The sequence below is a fragment of the Sinohyriopsis cumingii genome, chromosome 14 (assembly GCF_028554795.1).
Source record: "Sinohyriopsis cumingii isolate HCF-2022 chromosome 14, ASM2855479v2, whole genome shotgun sequence".
NCBI classification, from domain to species: Eukaryota; Metazoa; Mollusca; class Bivalvia; order Unionida; family Unionidae; genus Sinohyriopsis; species Sinohyriopsis cumingii.
In genome coordinates this window covers 29,390,908-29,405,737 of record NC_142974.1, presented here as the reverse complement: position 1 = coordinate 29,405,737, position 14,830 = coordinate 29,390,908, and the positions used below count along the sequence as shown (strand labels likewise).

At 36.0% G+C, this 14,830-nt stretch overlaps 1 protein-coding gene across 1 annotated transcript in view; it reads left to right on the top strand.

The window, feature by feature from the left end:
• The first annotated feature begins 547 nt into the window (after window positions 1-547).
• LOC149783496 (uncharacterized) overlaps window positions 548-14,830 on the top strand; it is a 96,406-nt gene continuing 82,123 nt past the window's right edge. Inside the window, exon 1 of the mRNA XM_089932854.1 lies at window positions 548-629. The gene's annotated coding sequence lies outside the window, so the exon portion shown is untranslated. The remainder of the gene's footprint in view (window positions 630-14,830) is intronic.

The following is a 14,830-nucleotide window of genomic DNA, read 5'->3' as shown; positions in this document are numbered from 1 at the left end:
TCATCTAGTTGAATCTTACACTATTACACCTATTACGCCTTCTTTTTGGACCGAACAAAGAAAAAATTATCTTTAAGTGGACAAAATGGAAACAACCCAAAGTAAATGTGTGTGTGTGTGTGTGTGTGTGTGTGTGATTTTTAACGTAGCTTTCACAATTTTTCAGTCATATCGCTACGATGTCCGCAATGTGGCAGTCTATGTAATGTTTGAAGTTTGACAGTAATAAAGGAAAATAGTACAAAGAAACAAAATGAGATCATTCTTAAACCGTTATACTTAATAAAGAGCTTGCCCATGCAGATCCTTTTATTAGCTTAGGTTGCATGATTATACTTAAAATTACAACATGCCGAACAATCATAAAAGAAGCAGAGCTAAAGTCCGGTTTTAGGTTTAAAAAAATACGATAATACCCCTGACTTCTTATAGGATATGAATTGAGCCACACTTTACGTAGAAAGAAAATACGTAGACTCCGCCCCTTAAGCTAGACTGAATAAAAAGGTTTAAAACGTTGTCATCATGAAATGAAATCTCCAAGTAACTGTAGTGTCTGTCAAACGTTTCGATAGGTGGATAATTCCTTTGGCGCATTGGATTCTAATTTGTAAAGGTGAAACGTGTAGGTAGGTAAAAAGAAACGTTGAAAATATCCTGCATGTATATGAAACAAATCGATATCAGTCAATATACTTCCAAACATTTTTATCTTGTTATGGAAATAATGCATACAAAAGTAATGATAATAATTTACCCTAAATTTAAATACACATTAATCATCCACGGTCAATTTCATATCTACTTTCTTTTCTAGACCAATTAGTTTTATATAACTTTTCTTCATGTACACAATGGAAGACCGTATCAGCAGAATATAATCTACTTTTAGTTTCCTCCCTATCTGTACGAATAGTTAATTTGGTGGTTGGGTCCTCAGAACAAAGTACTTGATTTATTTTTTTAAAAATTATATCTGAATTTTTCGAAGAAAAACAATTTGTAAATTGTCATGTCCACCCATTGACCACACGTCATCTTCTGAGGACACAATTGCGAAATATTTTAAGTTATATTTGCACAATCTGATACTAATTTTAAATAAGTGGTTTTTATGTGCCTTTCGCTATTTCACAATTTCTCAGATTTAATAGTTTTTATCATTCTCGTCAATTTGGTAATTCAAACATTAGTTAATCATTTCGGGACGAAACTCCAAGCCGTTCAAGATATCTCATTGAAATGTGATATAAATACTTGACTAGTGGTCTAGCTGTGCCTTCATTATTCTGAAATTTTCAAAATTTTATCCATTTATAATTTCATTCATCGATCCATTAGCTACACTTTGTTTCCCTAACAAAACTATGCAGCTGTAGAACACTTTTTTCCTAAAATTTGGTAGGAATATATGTAGTGTATGTCACAATTTTTATTCGTAATTCTTCAGTTTTAATATTTGCAACGATTTAGTCCATTGACTGTTCATCATTCCAGCCATACATTATTTACGCTTTCATTTCAAGAGCTGAAATCAATAATGCAAATATGAACATATTTAACACTAGTGTTCTATTTGTTCCTTTTGCTCTTGATAATGTTTGAGTTTGGTTTTATCATTTTTGTCATCCGTCTATCCATCTATTTTTCAAACTTTTGTTTCAAAGAAGCAAACCTTCAAAAGGAAAACATTCAATGTAACCCTATTTCATTAACACTTTCGATATTCCACATTAGTACTCAAAGTGCACCTTTCTCCATTTTACAAACGTGGTATTCAGTTCTATATTCGAAAGGCGTTGCTTACACATGACACCGCCTTTCTGTAATGGAAATAACAGAGGCTGTTAATACAGTCTCAAAACCTTTGATTAAAATAAATTGCTATCGATAGACCTACGTTAGTATAAATATTTCACACTCACATGTACCATTTGCCAATTAAAGGGATTTTAAAGCATTTCTGTCACTATTATAATGTCCGTCTGCATATATATCGGCAAACAAATTCGTTTCTGGAGCATAACTCTCAACCAGTTCAAACCTAGGTACACATGTCTAGTAAATGTTTTAGAATTGTATATGATACATACAATTTTCCACATTCGCTAATGTTATTATCTAGCAACGGAAACACAGTTTTGCATAATTAGTATATAAAATGAGAACGATGGACCACAGGGTACTAGTATAAGTAGTATAAATGAGGAATTTAATATAGTTTACTGTCAGCAGGATGATTTGCTTAAACGGCTGTTAAATGCGGAGCAGCTGGAGATGGTTTTGGTGGGAATAGTATAGGTCATGTTTACATATTTCTATTTTTATATGACAGTCGACCACCAACTCAAAGGTAGAAAAGAAATCATGGCATTATTAAATTTTAACACACAGTCCAACTCTTGTAAATATCCTTACACTATTGCAAATTAAGTAAACAATTTAGGACGCAATAAGTTGCCACGAGCATTTCCGCTGTAAATGCACAGACTCTTTAATAAGCTCCAACCATCGTACTGACTTCGCTCTGCTGACTTTTATTCCTATGAGAATAATTCAGTTATTGGTTTGGTTTGATGTTTCAAGACACAGCAACACAAGACGATTATATCGTGCTGAGGTAATTGTACTAAAGGTCTAAAAACGTGTTTAATGATAACAATTATTTTCATAAATAACAAGAAATAGCATTCTCAAGATAAAACATATAATATGTTTCGTGTTATAAGTTGTTTTCTGAGTGCATAATGTGACTTCTGTATAGTTATGCGGTGATATATCATGGCATTTTCCCTTGTAAAGGTAATCTGCTGAAACAAAATTCATACATTTCCATCACAGTATAGTACAAAATCCTCACTTTGATTGAAACCATGATTTAAGTCACAGCTTTATGAATTTTAAGCACTCTGTAGTACACATAACACCATTTACTACAGGAAGGGAAGTAATTCTTATATGGCTATTTGCTAAAACGATATAAAGTTGTTTCCCTGATTGCGTTGTTAATTTAGTGCATGATTCATCTCTACACATGCATACGATGACCACTGATTGGATGGTTATAATTATTCGTTATATAATGATGCGGAATTGAAAACTAAGTAACTTTTCCAGGGACACGCCGAAACATCCTTCCCGGGCTGTCTTGGGCTGATATATAATTCGTAAGCCTTTGATTAATCACACGTTTATATATTTGGAATGTTACTTGTTTGTTCTCCTTTTATAAATTATAACGTTTTTGAAAATACTGCCGGTATTATTTTGTAAGAAACATTATTATTGTAATACAATAAATATACAATGTAGCCTTTTAAAGATTCGACATTTTCATTTTCATTTTAAAGTTAAGGCAGTTTTTATATATACAAATTCATGTCAAATGTTTCAGTTAGATTTGATATAAAACTTTAGCTTTTAGCTTTTATTGGATAGGCAGAATATGTGAGAGTAAATGTAGCCATTGTTGACAGAAATTACCAAATATGTGATTTCCAATTTTTAAGCGTAATTATGAAAATAAGGTTTTGGAAAGAGTGAAATAACTTTTTCAGCAAAAACGTTTTATAGAACTGTTTACTTAAAGTTTTTTCAAAAATACAGTAATATTGTGAAGTTCAAATATCACTTTGTTCATTTATACTACCTTTTGTGAGCTATTGCATTTATAGAAACACTTGTATAGCCTTGCACTAAGATTAAATTCATTCCAAGTATTTGTTTTTCGAGTAGAAGTCTAGAAGTTTAAACACAGGTTGCAACATAAAGCAGTCTTCGGATAATGTATTGTTTAGTTCATTTTGTCTACAGTTGTTATGTTTATGGGAAGCCTCGCATATGCTTGTTTATGCTATATTTTATATTGAACTGCATTCATTATTGATTGCTTTGTTCAATTAATTAGGTATGTGTTTGTTTATTTAATTAAAATGCAGTAGAAGGGTTGGGTAATTTTTCAACTAACCATATCTCCATGGCTGAACACAGTGAAAACATGAAATATATTGTTCCGTTTCTCGAATCGAGTTTCTAATGTATATAATGTCATCTATGCTCAGTGTATGTAATCGTTTGGTAAGACTGTGTTGTATTCGTTCTTGTTAAATAATACAGCAGCAGAGAGGGTGAACAGCCTCTAATTGACTTATCTGTCAAATCTCAAACTAAGCCTTCCATGAAAATCGCATAAACTCTCTAATAGCAAAAAATAAGCCTTCCTAAAACTCGCAAACAAAAGGATCGCGGCGGTAACTGTGTTGGTCTAGACAGCGCCCTCGTTGTTTCTATAATTAAATAATATTATATCAAATAATGCCTCCAGCGCAGGAATCTTACACAGCTAGATTAGCTCGAGAACGACTAGAAGCAGTTAAGAAATATATTCCACTGGAGGATTCTGTTAAAGGAAAACTACAAGCGCGACAAGAAGCACAAGCTGAATTCGCAGAAGGCAAATAACAATTTAGATATGTCAAAACAGTTTCTGCAAGAGTTGCAACACCTACTGAATAAACGACAGGAACAACTAAAAAAACAAAAATGATTTTGAGAGATTTTCCAGTTGATATAGCTGCAGCTCAACTTCCACCTGAACCTCCACCTGAACCACCTCCTCAACTTGAAGGTGCGGAATAAGCAAAAGAGGTAAAGGAAGTTGGTTTCACGGAGAAATTTACTGAAGGCGCTATAGAAACAATAAACAAATCATTCAACTAGTGAAACCTGATGATATAATCATGCTTGGCGCGTTTGCTGCCGGACGTTATCCTTCGGTAAATAAATTTTAAAACCTGAACACGTTAAAGGTGTTAGCCGTACCACATGGATCGATTACGCGTATAAGACGTGTATTATAAAACTTATTTGACCGGAGTAGACCGATATTGAAAGGAAAGGTACCAGAAACAAGAACAAGAACGACAACAAAACAACAGTGATAACAAGAAAAACAACAGCGACAACAACGAAAAAAGAAAAGCGAGGACAAAAAACACCACATCAAAGCCTTTTTTAACAACTTTCTCCACCTCTGCACCAAGAAGAAGGAATGTACTATCCCGATGAAGAAGAAGGAGAATTTCACGATGCTCCTACAGAAAGTGGTTTTATTACTACAGGTAGTGGTTTTACTACTACAGGAAGTGGTTTTATTATTACGGGAAGTGGTTGTATTAATACAGGAAGTGGTTTTATTACTACAGGAAGTGGTTTTGTTACTACAAGAAGTAATTTTATTACTGCATGAAGTGGTTTTATTACTACAGGAAGTGGTTTTATTACTACATGAAGTGGTTTTATTACTTGAGGAAGTGGTTTATTACTACAGGAAGTGGTTTTGTTACTACATAAAGTGGTTTTGTTACTACAGGAAGTGGTTTTATTACTACAGGAAGTGGTTTTATTACTACAGGAAGTGGTTTTGTTACTACAGGAAGTGGTTTTATTACTACAGGGAGTGGTTTTATTATTACAGGAAGTGGTTTTATTACTACAGGAAGTGGTTATATTCCATGCCCTAACAATATTCTCGATGACGTGCAACGACTAGAAAATCTCATTGGAGGGACACGAGCCGGTAACAATTCTTCAGAAAATTACTAATAAAGCGGTTGATATTTGTCGACCATTATTTCAAGGCGGTATAAAGGATATTACTATGTATGGATCTCTGATTGATGAAATTGCGGACACATACTACAGCGAGTAAACAATTAAATAACAACAAAGATGAACATACCCAAAAAGGGTCACCGCAGACCCGTGATGGTCAGAGTAGTAAACTCACGATTACCTGGTTATAGCGCATATTACGGAGATGGACTCGGTAATGTTATTCAGGGATTATTTAGGATGATGGCCCAAAAAGTAGTGCCGATTGCAAAACAATTATCAATGGAAGCTATCGACGTTATTCGTGTAAAAGCTCCTGGTGCAATCAGCGACGTTGCTGGTAAAGCATTCTCGGCAATCAAAGACAGAATAGCACGATTAATACGCCGTACGCAAGTGGTCCGACCACAACCACCAGTAAAATTACCCGGCACCGAAGTTATGACCGCAAATGCCTATAAAGTAATAAAACTGGCCGCAAATCAAAAACTAAAAGTATTGGCTGGTGTACCTACCGCTAAAGAAATAGAAAAAAGTATAAATGCTAGTTTGATAGCTGGAAGTGGTCTTTGTGCTAGACGATAACAACTATAATAAAAATGTTCAAGCCCATATCCGACCCAGCATTTGACGTAGATGCACCAGTCCCCAAAGACGAGCCTGTACGTGATTATCATTATTATTCGTATGATGCAAGCACACCAAAAACAAGGGGAAGAATTGAAGTACAAGTTCAGGATACAAGCAGATATTTCCTACCTTATCAAAGTCGACGGCAGACTCACGAAAGCAGAAGCAGTTAATATAGCATATGGAAATGGTGATCGAGTTGGTTTTGTTAATAATGACATAAAGGCGTTATTTAACATAGGAACATATTCTATTGACGGAAAGAATATTGAATCGTGTCTTGAAAATGTCGATGTTGCAACGACGATACTTGGACTTGCAAGATACTCCGATGACTACACAAGATCGCCTGGTCCAGCAAAGATGTTTGCAATAGACACAAATCATCATCCATAAAACAGAAAAGTAAGAATAAATGCAGCTCGAACCTAGGTTGCATCAATGAATAAAGATTACAGTCTGGGTTTTGCTACACGCCGAGGAATGTTAAGCGACAATAAAGAGTTTTCATGTGCGATTCCACTAACCCATATTTTCGGATTTTGCAGAGATGTTAGAAAGGCTGTATTTCGCGCCAAGAACACAGTAGTACTTGTTAGAAAACATACTGACGATGATGCAATATGGCATTCTGTTGGAGATGATGATGGTAAAGTAACACTAACAAAACTGTCACTGTGGATGCCAGTAATGACTCCATCGATTGCTGAAGAACAGCGCTTACTTACTTTATTTTATGAACACGCGTGGTAAATCGATGATATCATGGCATACAATGACCACACATAGTACGTCCGTCAAAACGCTTGTTTGTTCACGTAACAAATAGAATCACAGCAGGGATTGTCAGCACTACGACATATATTGTTTGCGTTTCAGGCACATAGTAAACAGAGAAGAAGGAAATCCAATGGTATTTGAGCCATTTGGAGTTTCTGAAGTTGCTTTGAGGATAAACGGACATCAAGAACCATCTGAAGAAATATTGCTGGATTTTGAACATAATCATGATGCACGTGCATATCATCGATTAGTATAATACATGTGAGATATACAAGACATCGATACTGGTTTACAGATATCTCAGGGCGATTTTACAACACTGTATCCGATTTATTACTTCTCGTTGGAACATCTTGATTTATTCAGGCAATCTGTCGTTGATATACACTTTCGAGCTCACATAGCTCGAGTACCACCAGGAGCAGATGCACTATCGGTTATTCCTGCTGGTGGTAGATTAATCGCAGTCATACTCAGCGACAAGGCAATACAGCTTGAAGGTGTTGGTGGCTGAATGAGAGTCGTTGATGGACCAGTAGAAAACATTTAACGATTTAAAAGCACGAGTATCATCATAAATGTCATCATATCATCATGTTAGTGTCAGTCTGACTCCTGGTAAGATTAAAAAGCTACAATCCACGTCAGTGAAAAAATCCGGAACCACAATAACGCTAAAAAACAGTCAGAGTACAGGTTGTCAAAACAAGTTATCGTTGACAGAACGCCAACTTAGACATCTTAGTAGAGTCAAACTAACCCGAACTGGAACACGACTTGAACTTTCCGCTGGTGCCATCAAAGATACTGCCAAGACTGGTGGCATATTTCCACTTTTTGCGGAGTTAACCGCGCTGGTAGCGGCAGCTGCACCGGCCATCGCATAAAGGATTGCACTTGGTGCTTTATCCGGCACTGCCGGGAAGATTGGTAGCATGCTTGTTGATAAGATAACAGGAAAGGGATATTAAAAAAGGGAAAGGGCTTAAAACTTCCAAGAACACATAGAGGAAAAAGGTCTGCGATTTCCAGTGGATTTACAACCATGTCAAATATTAATTTACTTGATGCTGCTAAGCAGCTGAAATTAAAAAAAATAGAGGTATTTTTATGCGAGATCAATTACCACAACGACCAAACAATACTGAAACCGGTATTATTAATGTTTATAACAGCACTGGACATGGAACTCTTTGGGTATCATACGAAATTGATTCCCGTGGAATTGTTTATTTGGATTCATGTGGGGTAGCTCCACCGCAAGAATTTAAACACTATTCACACCACTTCACGTAAACACCTGCTACTCAACGCTACCAATACAAACGTTAACCGATCCACCAGTTTGTGGCTGTGACGCAATTGATGTACTTGATGCTGTATCAAAATCATTGTTTCCAACTCACACAGTCGTATCTAATTATACAAGTCAACAGTTTGATAAATCATTGATTTAGATCACCATTTGGAAAAACAATGAAAAAATTATGGTAGATATTATTTACGGAAGATCCCGCGGTGATACTACTGCGAGTAAAATCCCGACATAGATCTGCCAAAGTACGCAAGAAAGGGTGAACACGCTGATATTATGAACCTCTCTTTAGTTGATCGAGATGGAGTTGTTTTAATGGAATGATATAGTTCGTAGTTCTGGGTGCCACCACGGATAACATTCCAGTATTTACTGACGGCGGTAAAATCAGGGACTCAAATATATAATTTACAACCAGCAGAGATAAAATAGCTAAAACCGTTGATAATCGTTTGAAGAAAACCGGTGACACAATGACAGGTGAACTCAGCATGAACGGAAATAAAATAGTAGTGCTCAGAGATCAAACATCCGACGAAGATGCCGTGAGTTTTGAGAGTAATCTTGAATGGGATCACCGTGTCTTTGTGTCTAAGTTCAATGGGCAATTCATTTCACGTTGCTGGGACCTGGTATGGAAAAGAACGCTGTTCATATGACTTTGTTTTCATAGTTTGAATAATGAGCATACGTTAGTCAGAAGAGGAGCGTAATTATATTGCTGGTGTGTGCAAATGGGTGACTTCGGATAGGTATGTTGGACTAGAGTCAGTCAGTGAAACGTATCACAGAGGAGTGTTTGATTCTGGATCGAATGGATAACCAGTATAGGGTACAGAGCAGCGGGGAGGTGTGCTCTGATCGTGGTACTCTAAGTATGATCCGAGCAGCTGTGTTTTGAACATTTTGAAGTTTATAGAGCAGATATTCAGATGAACCAGACATAATTGAGTTAATATAGTCCAGTCTTGAAAGTACTAGTGTTTTAGTGGCATCAACTGAAAGATATTTACGAATGGAGTTGATGCGTATCAGCTCAAGATATGCAGCCTTGCATATGTTCATGACATGTTGGTGCAATGTGAGAGTACTGTCCAGAGTAACACAGAGGTTTCGTACTGATTATTTGAATTTAATGTTGATGTTTCTGATATTTATTGTTTGAAATAATGGATGTGAATAAGACATTATTTGTGCTGTGATCAGAATGACCTCGGTATTATCATCATTTATCTGCAGCTTGTTTCTTCTTATCCGCGATTTCACATCAGAAATGCACCTCTCTACACCTTGGATGGTAGCATCAACTTCAGTTGGGTGGCTAGATTTGTATATACCGGTGTTATCAGCATACAATTGGTGATACACTGGATGATGAAACAAGACACTTGAGAGCGAATGAGTGTATATAATGAAGAGAACAGATCAAAGAACAGACCCCTGTGGAACACCACAACATAAAGCAACTGGGTTGGAGTGTATTCCATTTGCAGACATAATTTGTGTCCTGTTGACCAATGAGGACTTGAACCACAGTAAGGCTGTATCATGAACACCAAAATGCATGCTGGAGACGGTTAAGTAATATATCATGATTTATTGTCTCAAATGCTGCAGACAAAGCAAGGAGGGTGAGAACTGGAATCTTTCTGCTATCCAAAGCAGTCAGAATGTCATTAACTACTTTTAGAAGAGTAGTTTCAGTACTGTGGCAAGGGCGATATGCGGATTGTACATTGCTAACAAGACTGAATTCAGATGAGAAACAAGCTGTGATAGGACAACCTTTTCTAAATTGTTATATGAATGGGAGATTATAAACTGGGTGACAGTTCTTTAAATCATTATGGTCTAGTGTTGGCTTCTTCAGCAGAGACTTTACAATAGCAGTTTTGAAAAATGATGTGAATTCCCGTGATGAAAGAGATGTATTAATAACATCAGTTAGTGAAGGCAATACTTGATCTATGCACTCAAGCAGCAGTGATGTTGGAATTGGATCAAGATCACATGACTTTGGTGCACTCTGCATCAGGATTGTACGTACTAAATCCAAAGAGACAGAATAAAATGCTTCTAATGGTTGCCGCTGAAAGTCTGTATCCCAAATGTATGTTGACGACGAGTAAGTTGAAATGGTGGTGTCATGGTTATCTCTAATGGTTTGTACTTTGTCATTTAAAAAGTTTGCAAACATGTCCGGAAGGTCAAATGGAGAGAAGGTAGTTGGAAGTGGTGTAGATATGTTCCTTGACATTAGCTTGTTAGTAATCTCGAAAAGCTCTTTGCAGCTGGAACTTTCCATGATCTTAGTAGTGTAGTGGGCTGATTTCGCTGCATGGACGATATCTGTGACATTCTTCTTAGCTGCTTCATAGATTTGCTTATCAATAGTGTGTCTGGTGGAAAGCCAAAGCCTCTCAGCTTTACGGCGGTGTCCTTTAGCAGTGCGAAGCTGTACTCTAACACTGTTATACCATGCAGAACACTTTTGAATTGATAATCTGCACTTGGTAGCTGGGGCATGTTTGTCGAGCAATGAACGCCGGCAGTTTTCGAGTTGTTCTGCTGCAGGAGGTAAGCAAGTTGTTAGGTTTGCTTGGATGTCATGCATTAATTTGGTGCTATTTATCATATTGAAGTTTCTCTTAGTAACATATAAAGGTGGAGGGTTAGGGACTGATACGCCAAGATGGCATATAATGCATAGGTGATCTGATGCAAGTTCATGGGATACCGGGGAGGACCGTAGAATGTTATCGTAAGGTCTGTGAAGAATCCAGCCTGAAATGAGACCATGTAAAGGATTATCAGCGTTAGTACAAGTGACAGCAGCTGTAGCTGTGACAATATTCGTCTTATCATCGGCAACCATCACTGAGAGTTTAATATTATCGCGAAAAAGATATTCATGTGCACGAGCACAAAATTGCATGATTATGTTGTACAATTACACACGGCATCGAACGCGCATTCTAAATTGTCGTCGCTGAAATCATCTAGCCTTAACGTTACAACGATATCAGATTCAGAATTTCCTGTGATGATTAAGATATTTAATGAAGTTATCGATTTGGAAAATGGAAACTTAAATAATGACAGTACTAATTCAGCAGATAGCCGCAAATACAACCCCGCTGAAAACCACGATGATAACAGTAAAATCCACTAACCTGTATTTAAGATTAATTTTCCAACCGCGATTCCAGTAAAAGAGATCGCCCTAGCGCAGTTGCGAGTATACTACAGTTGGCCAAATATCCAGTCAAGATCGTCAAATCAAATAATTCGCTGGCATTTGCAAATAAAACTAAAGATGATGGATCACCTGACTGGGTAGTTGTTAGAATATCCACGGGAAGTTATCAATCGAACAAATCAATGATGAATTTCAAGTAGAATAAAAAAATATTAAGGAGAAAGAATCGAAGATAGCCATAACAGTACACGAACCAAAGCTATCGTCTGCTCTTGAAATAAATTCACCGCTTTATATATCACTTATCGATCAGAAGTGTTTTAGGATGGCCTGAAGTTGCTCCTAAGGGTCAAGAACTGCCAGAACCAAAACAAGTTGATTTTGTCACCAACAAAAAAATATATAAAGGAACCAGAATATCGAAGGAAATGAAGGTTCTTCGAATCAAGAGATTTAGGGAAACGTTTGTTGTAATAATATGTGATTTATACAACTATGATGATAAATTAAATCCGATTGTAAATGAACAATTTATCAAATCTTTTTTCCGAACCTATCAACGTCGAATTTAGGTTATCATTTAATCAATTAAAAAATTTATTTTCCAGCGCTACAGGACATTACAATGATAATATTAAACAAGAGTTCATTGCAGTGATACAACATATAAATCAGATTATTTCTTATCTTGGATCTATGAATAATACTATCATTGAAAATATAAACTACCTCGGCGATGAATTTGTTGATTACCATGGAATACCCTGCACAATAACCCTTAAACAATTATTTCTGAAATAATATGCCATTCAGAAAAGCATTTACAATATTTCCAGGATTTGAAACCATCCAAATTGGAAAATCTGTCAATGATATAATCGATGATTTTGTTCCTAAAATACTTGAACAATGAATAAAAATAAACCCGCCGGCAAGTATTCTCAGACACAACAATGACCAATACGGCGAAGATCGTCACAATTCTCCCGGAGTTGTAAATATATCCTCGACGATCTCAGTCAACCTTATTTGTGATTTAATTATTGGAATTTATCAGACAAATACTGACATATCAAATCAGGCACATCATGGATATATCTTTTATACTTTAACACCGCAAGTCCTATTTCAATGAACACGAACATATCAATCGGTCTATGTACAATGTCACAATCTGCTATTATCAAGAATACATTTCAAACTAACTGACCAATCTGGCAACTTGCTTGACTTAAGAATGAAACGCTGAGTCTGAATTTATATGTGAAATGTTAACGATTTTTAACATTAAAACTCTACGGATTTTGAGGATGTTTAATGTTAGATTGTTGTCTCCCTTTCTCAGGGACAAAACCAAAAACACTTACTTTATTAATGTCACTAACGCGTGATACACATTCAAACAGTGGGGAAAAAGATCTCCTTTGTCCTTGATAAAATCATTGTAGTGGATATTATTTTACTGACAAATCGACAACAATCAGTGAGAGATAGATCAAAATCTGAGAAATTTTCTTTTTGGTTTCCACGAATGACTCTAACTTTCATTTCCATTACCACTGAGAGTTTCTGACATAATTTTGCTTAATTTTCTTATGCGGGTATTGATTGTCTTTTTTGCCTTATATTCAGTTCTAATCTACTGATTGCTATTGCGATAGAGAGAGAGAGAGGGGGACAAATTTCCTCATTTCATTTTCTTTTACTGTAGCTAACGATTACAACATACCCGTTTGAATTCGTTTTACGAACTTATATTCCGATGTTAGTGTGTATCCACCTTGATAATTACGTTCTTGTAATGTTTCAAAATCAGAAATACATTTTTCAGGATTTAGTAAATTAGATAGATTTGTGCCGTCTTTTTCTAATATTATAATAGGAGAAATGATATTATTGATATTTTCGTAATTCATTATTTACTAAGTATACGTTCTAAAAAAATATTTTACACTCTTATGCGGACTCTAGATTGTCATATGACATTCTAGCAAGTCTAAAATTTTTTTTTTTTTTACACTAAGGACGAAGAATCCCATATGAGACCCAAGACTGCCATATGACAGTTTAGCAGGCTCAGGAAGATATATTTACAGTAAACCTTAATTCTAAGGACGGCGCAGTACATGTAGTATATACAATCTTAATTCTAAGCACGGCACAGTACATGTAGTATTTACAGTATTTACAGTAAGGACGGTACTGTACATATATTATCTACAATTAATTAAGGACGGCAGAATACGTAAATCGTTTCTACGGACGGCACAACATTCACGGGGTTCATACCCTATTCTCAATAGATATTTGCACACCCTCCCCCAAAATCAACCCCGGGAGAGTGCAAAAGAGTTATCAATCACGTGGTGATATGGTGGGAAGTTGTGCTATCCTATTGAGTTTCGAGTAATCGGGAGAGAACCAACAAAATTAAAACGTTTTTTTTTTTATATATAAGCTAACTGATATTCAGAAATCCAACAATAGCACACTTGATGGGCGTGGCTTATTTGCTGTTTGTATTCTCATTTTTTCTTAATTATAATCGCAAAAAGATATATCGATGAAACAGGAAATCCGACGGATTCAGTAAAACGAGAATATTGTTTCGGAAAACAAAACATCATTTATTCTTAATAAAATATTACACCTGCCTTTACAGGTAGTCCTTGATAGAAAACAACGGAGATAACTGATACTTCCTTGAAATACAATGTCAACCATGCTCTTGAAACAATAGTCATTTACTGCCATGTTTGTCTAATTAACATTATAGTAATAGGTCTGTCTCTTGTGTTGCGCCGTATGCTTCGAAAACCAATTTGATTTTTTCCAATCTTTACATTCTGTGACTTTTAGGAATACATGACCCCAATAAACTTCGGAAGAGAGAATTAACCACAAAATGTTAAACATTTACAAAGATCCTGACATTTATCTCCCTTGACAGATTCAACTATACAATCTGGGACAGTATCAAGGGAACAACGATGTCTATGTCAACCACATTACATATCCACGGCAGAGTTATTTCAGTTAATTTTGTCAAGGATGTTATCTGTATCAAATACAAACGGGATGAATCAAACACAAGACACAAGACTGTTTGTCTAAAAGGACCGGGTAGTTCTGGTAAAACAGCGCGAGTTATTGAATTATTTCGACAGAATTCAGATGATATGGTTGTTTTAACACCTACACACAGACTAGCAGGAGACATGAGAGAAAGACGAGTGCTGTAATCGTGTACTTATCATAAATTATATCGCTGGAAGGAAGATGCATGGACT